This window comes from Pinus tabuliformis, chromosome 5_1 (assembly GCF_031772625.1).
Source record: "Pinus tabuliformis cultivar Carrire ecotype Pingquan chromosome 5_1, CPIR1, whole genome shotgun sequence".
Taxonomy (NCBI): Eukaryota; Viridiplantae; Streptophyta; class Pinopsida; order Pinales; family Pinaceae; genus Pinus; species Pinus tabuliformis.
The window spans coordinates 102,183,452-102,193,714 of NC_142305.1; the positions used below are offsets into that span (position 1 = coordinate 102,183,452).

The 10,263-nt window shown below is 35.8% G+C and overlaps 1 pseudogene; it reads left to right on the forward strand.

Annotated features, from left to right (window-relative positions):
* Positions 1-10,042, forward strand: part of LOC149163643 (uncharacterized) — a 35,312-nt pseudogene extending 25,270 nt beyond the window's left edge.
* The last annotated feature ends 221 nt before the right edge of the window (positions 10,043-10,263 follow it).

Below are 10,263 nucleotides of genomic sequence, written 5' to 3' on the forward strand. Positions count from 1 at the left end.
CAGAATGAAGGAAAAGAGATATACGCAGGTTCCCCTTGAACAAGCCGTGTATACACGCGGGTTCACAGTACAGAAGACACATATGCATATACACGCACTTTCACACAAGTAAAAGAGCGTACATGTTGGAAAACTTGGTTTTGGTCTGTGGTATTTGGTCCCTAGTATTTTGACCCGTGGCATTGATCCAAGGTATCTTGACTGGAGTGTTGACCCCAGGCATTTGGTCTAAGGTATTGCTTCTAAGTGGGTTTGGACCATGGTAATGAGTAAGGCCTAAGACTATAAAAGGACAAGGAGATCAGAAGGAAAAGGCACTCAAGTAATTAAATATCTGAATGCAGAGCAAGATCTAGACTACTGGTCATTGGGTTATGGTGCATAACTGTTTCTGAATCAAGCAGGAACCTGAGCGCTTGAAGAAGGATAAAGTTCTATTGATGGGTTAAGATCTTTAGGCTTGAAGAGAAGTATCTTTGTGTGGTTTTGATCTTTTATTGGCGCATGTCGTAATCTGTAAATCTGATGATCTGGGTATAACTGATGTCTGAATAGTTGTAAAGGTTAAATCATATTTTACAGATTTGTACGCAAGTTCAGTATAGCAAAGGCGCGTATACAAGCTGGTTCGGCATTTCAAAACAGCATATACGCAGGTCTGCCTTCAGATAACAACATATGAATGCAGGTTCGACACATTGAAGTAGCGTACGTCTCATAAAATATGTTTTAGCTACTTCTATTTGTGGTTGCAGTGTTCTGGGTTCTGCATTGGGTTCGGGTTACTGCTACTGTGTTCTAGTTACAACTTTCAGAAAAGTGATTGTTTGATTTAGTTTTGGTTGGTGCAAAGGAGATTGATTGATGCAGATATATTTGATGTTTTATTGACATTATTGATGGATCATGTCTGAAAATTTATGAAACATGGTCCCTAGAAGAAAAGAGAAGGTTGTAGCCTTTTGTAGGTCAGCACCTACGTACTAGTACATCAACTAGTACAAGAGCTAAGGGGGTTGTAGCTCCCTTCCAGGAGAAGCTGGAGAATGAGAGAAGGTTGTAGCATTCTGCAGGTAGAAGCCTGCGTGCTGGTATAAGACTGCACCAGTACAGAAATATTGTAAAAGGAAGTTTCTTATTAAAAGAAGATAGAGACAAATTGCAGTAGGTGGTTTTCACCCACATTGGGTTTCCACCTTATATCTTGTGTTCTTGTGTGTGATTGTCTACTCTGTTTTTATTATACTTGTTAATGCTTATATTGTTCTGATACGCAAATTAAAGATCAACTGACTAAATAATAAGTTTACAAGGTATACGCTGGTTGCTCTAAACACAGTTGCGTATATACACAAGTTTCATTAATAGAAGTAGTGTATACAAATCTGTTTATGGAAATGAAATATTGTTAAGTTGCTAATACTGATTCACCCCCCCCCCCCCCCCCCCCCCCTCTCAGTATTATTTCCAACAATTTACCCATGGTATCTACCCATGGTACTGTAACTTACAAAGGCTATAAATAATGAGTCTCATTTTGTAAAAGGGGGCATTTATCCACACAGTGTAGATGTCACAATGTTTTCCCTCTCATTAAATCAATAATTGAGTTTTATGTTATATCTTGTTCTCTCTTCACATTTTGTTTTAGATGCATTCAGTTTATGCATTTCTTTTTCCATCAATGTTCTGGTGTTCGGTTCTCTCTTTCGTTTTGGATCTATTGTAACTTATTTTCACCCTATTTTATTTTCCACTTTTCCTTTTATGTTTAAAAAAAATTAAAAAAAATAGAAAAGAGAAAAAAAAGGGAAAAAGAAAGAAAGAAAAGAAAATATAAATGAGAAAAAGATAAATCAAAAAAATCAAAAGAAAGAAAGAAAAATGGATTTAAATATATATATATATATATATATATATATATATATATATATATATATATATATATATATATATATATATATAGATGAAAAATAAATAAATATATATCCCTAATTTAGGGCGCAAGTCCAAATATTGCTTTGTTTTGTTTTATTAGTATTTTTATAATCCTTTATCTTTTTAGAATGATTATTTAATTTGTAAATAAATGATTTAACATTCCTATCGGGTAGCAATAAAGTTTGATTTAATCTCGACGGATGAGATCGGGCACGCTCGGATCAATGACCCCCGATCGATTGCGGCACCCCCCACATCTTCGGCAGTTAAGAGAAGGGGCTAGGGGGGCGGGGGGGTCCGCATAGCACTTTTCCCTATCTCGTTGTTTGATACGTGGTAACTCCACGTGAATCATGGTACCCACCTCAACAATAATAGTTATTGCGCTTACCCCCAATCCCACCCCCCCACAAACCACTATTCTGCTATTGATTTCCCACCATTCCTTCTCTCACCTTTTATCCACTCGCCAGTCTTCTGCCAAGTTTAACCACCAATATCCCTTCCGCTAAACTGATAGATTACTATTGTCATTCAATTATTTTCGCCAACGTCTCATTGCATTAAATCCTATGTGCCAATAATGGTTAATCAATTTAAACCGTTATTCATTCCCTAATAAAACATTGCCACCTATTCAAATTAACCATTTTCATTCTGCATGTCGCTACAATCCGAAGAACGCCTCTATAAGAGAAATTCTAGTAAACAATGAACTTCAACCATTGTTTCCAGCCTGAAATCATCCTATATCCAGGTAAATCCTTATCAATTGTCTCAGTATGTTTTTTTTTGTCGATTGCTTCACACAAAGGAAAGTAAAAAATCATTATAGATGATCCCCTCTCACTGATCTGGAGCTCAAAATTTTCTCAAAATTCAAAGTTGTTGGATCGGTGTGAACGTGAACGGGCGCGTAGTGCTCGTCATCTTGAATTTGGTGCAACTTGGTTTGCGCAAAACGGACTCTGTATGCTCCCAGAAACATATTATGTTCGTTTTCCTAAATAGACGAATTTAAAAAAAAAATGCAGACAACCTAGTCAGCAGTCTGTACTTCTGACTAGGCATGCCGACGTGGTAGGGTGACTTTGCATGTGATTGTTTACCTCCGGTGAATTGGATGGTTCCTAGTGGCACAATTTCATTGGTGGAGTTTTGGATGATTTTGATTGGTTGATTGGTGGCCAACCACAGCTTCCCACGTGGAGAATGAGGGGTTGCCACGTGGCAGCCCAAGGGCCACAAAAAATCGGGTTGAGGTCTGAGTAGCAATGGGCAAGGGTTGAACCCGCAACCTCCAAGTTCAAAGTCCAAGCTATTACCAACACGCCACACAAGTAGTTCTTATTAATTATGGTGTTCGACATATATTTAAAATGGAAGTTGTGTGCCATCCGGGAAAAGGGCCAGCCACAGGGGCTAGCCCTTTGGTGCATTCCACCCAACAAGACCACCAGCGGAGTAGAGTGGGGGCCCGGCCAGCGAGGGTGCACAGTTGGCCTTAGTCTCGGGCACATGGCCCCCCATGTGGCCCAAATTTTCAGAATTAAGGGCTTACTAGGCGAATTAATGCGCCTACAATTTTGCTTGGAATCCCATGAATTTGGCGCCTAGTTAGCACAATTCAGGGCAAATTTGTAGGACTAGTGCCAGATTTCGGGGAATTTGTAGAGCGAATAGTGCAAGAGGTAGGGAAGCTCATAACTTCTTCATTTTTTTACCAAATGAGGAGCAGAACAAAGTTGTACAAGCATTTTTGGGCATTCTGAAGCCAATGGAATAGGTTTCAGAGCCATTAGAGCACTTATCAAGAGATTTCTTGTAGGTTTGAGTCTATGGGTGCTAGGATCAACCAGGAGATTGAATAATTTTTTGAAAGATTTGAGAATGGAGAGGACCTTGTCGGGATTTACCAACCTTCATATGTTTTTTGCAATAGTTGAGACATCTATGGTGTGGCTCATGTTTCTCTTTTCTCATTGTGTCTTTGAGGAAAGCTTTCTTTTAGTACTTCAAGTGAATTGTTGTATTGGTTATGCTTATTGTCAGATGGAGTACGGGGTCTTGATTTGAGAACCTTTGTCTTGTTGATTGTTTCATGACTAACTATAGGTTTTCATGTCTTTAGAGTGAAAATTATTTGTAGAAGAATGTTTCCTTGAATGGGAAACTAGCCACTCTTTTGGTCAACACACTTTATGTACTCTTTATCATTGAAGTATTTTGAGCATAATGAGATTGGTTCAAGCCATTAGAAGCTGGACCAAGGAGACATAGCCCAGGAGGGGTGAACTCCTTTATCAATTGATGAGTGTATTATTGTTATGTTGTTGTTCAGTGTTTTACTTATGTTAATTTGCTCAAGAAATTTACATAAAAACACAAGAAAAAACTCATGTAAAACTAGAAAGTTACCACTAATTCTCAAGCACTTTGTTTACTATTCTGAATTGGAATTTAGCACAACAAAACTAATTTTCTCATTCAGATCACTTACCTCCTGTGATTATCTTGGATGAACTCCCATTAGTCTATACTCATTTTAAAATTGCAGAGACTAATTGTGAATTCGATCTATATGAACTTCACAATTGGGCCTTTTAAAAGTACCAAGATTCTAGTGATGAATTTTATTTTTGGGAGTCCCTATTGCCTCGGTTTTTTTTCTACAAACCTATCATTTCCCAGAATTTGTTGCTTGGTGTGGAGCTCGATATCTACCTAGCCAAAGAGTTGTAATAGATTAGAACAATGAACCCTTTTCTATGTGACTTCTGAATCAATTTTCCAAGCCCTCCAGCTGAATCCCCAAGAACCTTTGCATCCATTTTCTACTGATGCATTAATGGAAATCTACCAAAATCTATCATTTTTAGATAGAGTTGATATCTTTCAATCTTTCTTTTCTGAAATGTTTAAGTTCTCTTTGCAAAAGTTGGATGCTACAGGTGCCCCACAATCGATCATTCACCAGACATCATTAATGATAAAGACTTCTGAAGAATTCTAGTTTAGTGATTTTTTTTATCAATCCATATATGTGGTCAATTGTTTATTAAATAGTGATGTTATTCCTAGAATTTCAACTGAAATTAAGAGAATTTTATACCTAAGTGAGCAGACTAAACTTGGAGACTGGTATTTATACCAAAATTTCATTGAAGTTAGGATTTATGGATGTGAACTACAACCATACAAGTTGCCTGTATTCCTCCCAATGAGAATTTTTTCTCTTGAGTATATTACGCAAATGATGAATGTAGATGATGTTCACTTTGTTGCTAGGAAACAAAAAACTCAGTTTAAATTGAAAGCACAGGTCAACCCTTTTATAGCCAACACAAGAGTTGCAACAAAAGAGGTTGATGTTTAATTAAAATAGATGAAATTCAAATTTAGTTTCAGTTGGTCCTATGACCCACTGGGAATTATATCTTTAGTAAGAGTTGCATAGAAATCAACACCTTATGCTCATATGCCTAAACCTGAAATTGAGCAGTATGCAAATAAAGATAATTGGGATGAGAATACTTTGTAGGAGATCGAGGATCCAGTATCCAGTCAAACAATACTGGAAAATCCAAGAATGACAGAGAAAGAATTGAAGAGGCCAAGAGAAAATGTATCACATGCAAGTCCAGAGTTGCAGGAATTAGAATTTCAAGTAGTTAAAAGGAAGAAAATCATAAATCTTGATGAAGAACCTTTAGAAGCTCAAACTTCTGGAGAGCTTAATATTGTTTTGTTGTCAAAACAGTATCCTTTTTCACTACAACAGGTAGAAGAAACCAGAACTTCTTCTTCATCTCCTTCCTCTCCTTCTTCGAGGTAGTAGAGTATATTTTCTAAATTCCTAGAAATGAAAAAGAAGAATGAAGCACTTAAGACTTTGACATATGCAGAGTTTTGGAAGCAGTCTTCCTCAACACATACAAGGTTACTTTCAGCACTAGATAGTGAGAAGGGACAGTTCCAATTGGAATTTATGGAGCCAGAGGTCCCTGTACCAAAGACAACTGAGGATTATAAAACTTCCATGTTTTCTTTTGACACCAAATAGATTCATCCTATACTTAAAATTGATCTACACAAGCAAGAAGGGGAGATGATTTACACATCCTTGACAAGTTCTACCATGGAAGCTTCTAAGTTGCAAGCATCACTAAATAATATTCATTCTCAATTAAAGCTATAAAAAATGTCTTCTTTAGCTAAAGATACAAGAATCAAAGGACTTGAATATCTAGTTTTAAAATTAGGATTAGATCATAAAGATGTTAAGGAAGCAGAAGAGATAATTAAGAATAGAAATGTTGACATTCAAGTATTAAGGAAACAATTAAAGCTTCCCACCTCTGGACATCCAAAAGCACAAGTTGGACAATTAGAGAAAGAAAAATAAAATATGCTTAAAATGATTGTTGAACAGAACATGCAAATTTAGAAGATGGAAGCATAAATGGAGAAGTTGATTAAAGAAAGAGAGAAGTAACTCAGTATTACAGCTGGCACTTCCACAATGACAACTTCTATAGAAATTACTTCTACAGTAGGGACATCTACAAAAGTAGTAATCACAGTAGAAACACAGTCTACTAATAAAAAGAGTTAGCAGAACAATTTTTAAAGGCCACGGGAGATTTATCTTTGAAAGATCAAGAAATTGAGAAACTTAAGGTGCAACTCCAAAACATTCAAGAAAGTAAAATCAAGACTGATAATGCATATTTCGCTGAGATTCAAAAGAATTTCAAGTTAACTAAGCAATTAGAAGTTTATGAGAATGAATCATTGATTGAAAAAACTTTATCTCAAGCTAAAGAAAACATATGGATTGATATCAATGCATCAGTAATTGTGTTATGGCCTTCTATTTAAATTATTTTTGAACAAGAAGATTTATTGCGAAGATCAAAAGAAGCAATAACAGAAATCAAAGAATATCTAGACCACAAATCAGGAGATGCCACAAGGATAATTAAAGTCTTAAACTCCAAAACAAAAGATGAACTTGAAGAATATGGGATTGAAGACATAATTGAAGCAGCCTTGGAAGTGAGAAGAGTTTTGACAAAGAGAAATTTTATGTTATAGGTTGAGAATAAGTGTCAAAACTTAGAAGCTCATATCAAGAAATTTCACAGAAAATTCAATGCTCTACATCAAAAAGGACTCCCAGGTTTGCAAGGTACATGTGTCAAATTGATTCCACTTGAAGACTATCAACATAGGCTACATCAGATAGCCATATACAAGACTAAGTTTGCCAAAATCATAGGAATTATAATTGTCAAAGCTTTCACCAAAGGCTTAGATTATGATTTATTCATTCGTCATGAAATTAAGCATTTGTTTCTAATTAGGGCTACTTTTGAAAAATATACTGAAGTTGATGAATCATATAGAAGGTTGGTAAATTTTTCTATCACAAATGATAAGAGATGGGATAAATTACGTGAGCTCATCGAATATAACAGAATGCTAAATTTTAGGAGCAGACAACATATTAATAAGACCAGTGAATAGAAATGAGATTTCCAGCAACAGTCATCAAACAACAACCCTCGAAAATATTTACAGAGTGTTCAAATCGATTCAGATTTGCTATTTTTCAGCACTATTTTTGTAATATCCAAATCAATTTGGATTATATTATATCTTGTAATAAATTTTGATTCAAGTCTAGATATTTTGAGTCAAACTCTATAAGTATTTTGTAATTCAAAGGAGAAAGGGTTGAACCCTTGTGATGAACCAGTGACATGCTTGTAATTTTCTAAGTTATTTCTAAAGATAATAGAAGGATTCTGGATTCATTCTGAGAAGCTTGTGTATCTCTGTAAGTTCTTCTTGTTATTCAATTATGTTTCCAATTTTTATTTTCTCTACACATGTTCAAGGTAACGTAGAAGTTTGGGTGGGATTAGATTGAATGTCAATCTCTCTGAAAGCCACTACAAAGTTATATTTATTAAAAGAGATTAATTATTGTAAATTGATTGTCTTAGTTAGTTCCTATAAATCTTTTAATTGTTTCCTTTTGTCATCTCTTGGACATGTATTGTTTGGTTCTAAAAAACTTCTATACGCATCTACTATATATAAAAAATTAGATATTCAATATGAATGTTTAAGGAATTATATATCTTATTAAATTATGTTTTTCCAAATCATTTTAAAGAATAATTCTGTTAGGAATGAAGAATCAACCCTTCTGTTTTCTCAAAAATACTTAGGATTTACATTTTTTTTAAGTTTAAAGCATTGGTCATCCATTTGAAATCAAAACATTACTTTAGATGCTTTACCACACTTCCCCATCCTAGAACTGTGTACAAAGATATAACAGGATCTAGCATCAAAGATCCATATCAATTGTTTCAAAGTGGGTTACAATTCCATGTCAATAGGGGTTAACTCATTATCATTCGACCCTTTGTAGCTTCAGCTTCCAAGATTATAATGGGAGAGATCGATTTCATTCTTATTTTGATTATAAGAAAGTTGTGTGAGTGAAGTCTTTCAATTTTTTGAGAATGTACATGGTCATTTTGAAATCTATCAGTTTCAGTCTCCCTAAATATTAAATTGGGAAGAGAAACAATATTTTGGAGATTTCCTTCTTCCCACCCATTTTCTTCCATTTGTCTTTGTTGAATTGGAGGGTTTATGCTATCTTATATTGTTCAAGAAGGCTGAGATATGGGATGCTACGAAATTTTACTCTTACACTGCACTATTATATTGTATATTCCATTGGAGTTTAACTATGGAAAGGTTGGGGAATGATGCAATATTTCCATCCTTATTCAAAATCTCATTGGTTTCGGTAGGAGATCGAAGAATACTAATTATCCACATTTAATCGTGTGTTGTTTTATCCAAAATGTTGTGTTTGTTATATTTTGTTTCCCGATGACTATGGGTGGGACACTACCAGGCTCTCAGCAGATCTAGAAATTGTTGTAAAGAACAGAGATACAGAGGTGATCCATTGTGGATGGGCCATGTTGGGGGTGCTTGACTGCATTTTCCTAGAGATGTTAGCCAAAAGTGAGGTGAAATTTGGTGAAGCAGTGTGGTTCAAGATAAACAAAAAATATATATATTCTTAGAGGAAGGCCTTGGATACTTAGGATCAAACCTCGTATGCTCCCACTTCAACCCCTAACTAGTGAGCTTTGCAGCCAACAATTTCAAAGACAAGTGGGAGTTCGAATCTCATCACCTCCTAGAAAACCCTCATCCCATCAAGTGGAGCCTTGTGATGGGGTTTATCTCATTGCTCTTGTATGCGCAGAAGAATGATGATCATGTGGCCATGTCTAGGGTCACAATTGTGCAATGCATGAGGCTTAAAGATGTGTAGGATCCCCAGATCCAGGAGGCCCTCAGGCTACTGTGGTTCATGGTCTGGAGAATTCTGAGAGAATAATCATAGAGCTCATTGAAGAATACCCCATTCTTGGTCCTACAGAGGGAGTGTGAGACTTCCAATGGATAAATTTGATGAAGCTACCATCAATTTCTCTCATGCCATCAAGCTCGCCCCAAGGCACTCATCCCTTTCTTCAATCGCACAACAACATATGAGGCACTTGAGAATGACAATGATGTGATTAAGGACTACAATTCATCCATTGTTAATGAGTTTGTTGCATGGTGTAATGTGGGGAATGTGGATGTGTAAGTTTCAAGACTATGATGGAGTAGTAGTTGCATATGAAAGATATTTTTTTTTTTTTGGGGCACCAAGCATTGTTTGGTGGATGTGAAAGTTTCAATACTATGATGGAGTGGTAGTTGCATATGAAAGAGTTTTTTTTTTTTTTTGGCACCAAGTGTTGTTGGGTGCCACATGAAACAAGCACTAGTTATTTTTCAGTTGAATAGGCCTATAGAAGCAACAATATTATTGAAAGGTGTTGTTCATGATCCAAACCTACATGTTGAGGTACATGCTACTTTAATTTCCATTCTTTCAAGTGAGGATCGTCGTAGCAATCCCAATGATCAGTTCACAGAGGCTACCATAAAGGAACTACTTTATAGAGAAATAGGTTCTCGTTTTAGGGGCTACCTTGAAAATGAAGTCTAAAGTGCAAAGCCCATCATTTCAAGCCTCATAAAATTAGGCCAATATGTTGAAGAGATCACGAGATTAGGTTTTCTAGGCATATGAAATCATCTGGAAGTTTCTCAACATGATCATAAGAGGGATTCTATTCAACCTCTCTTTTTCTTAGATAGGCGAGTCAAGACATAAATATTGAAGAAGAGTTCAAGTTGAGTAATTCATCTACTAAATGAGCTCTTTAA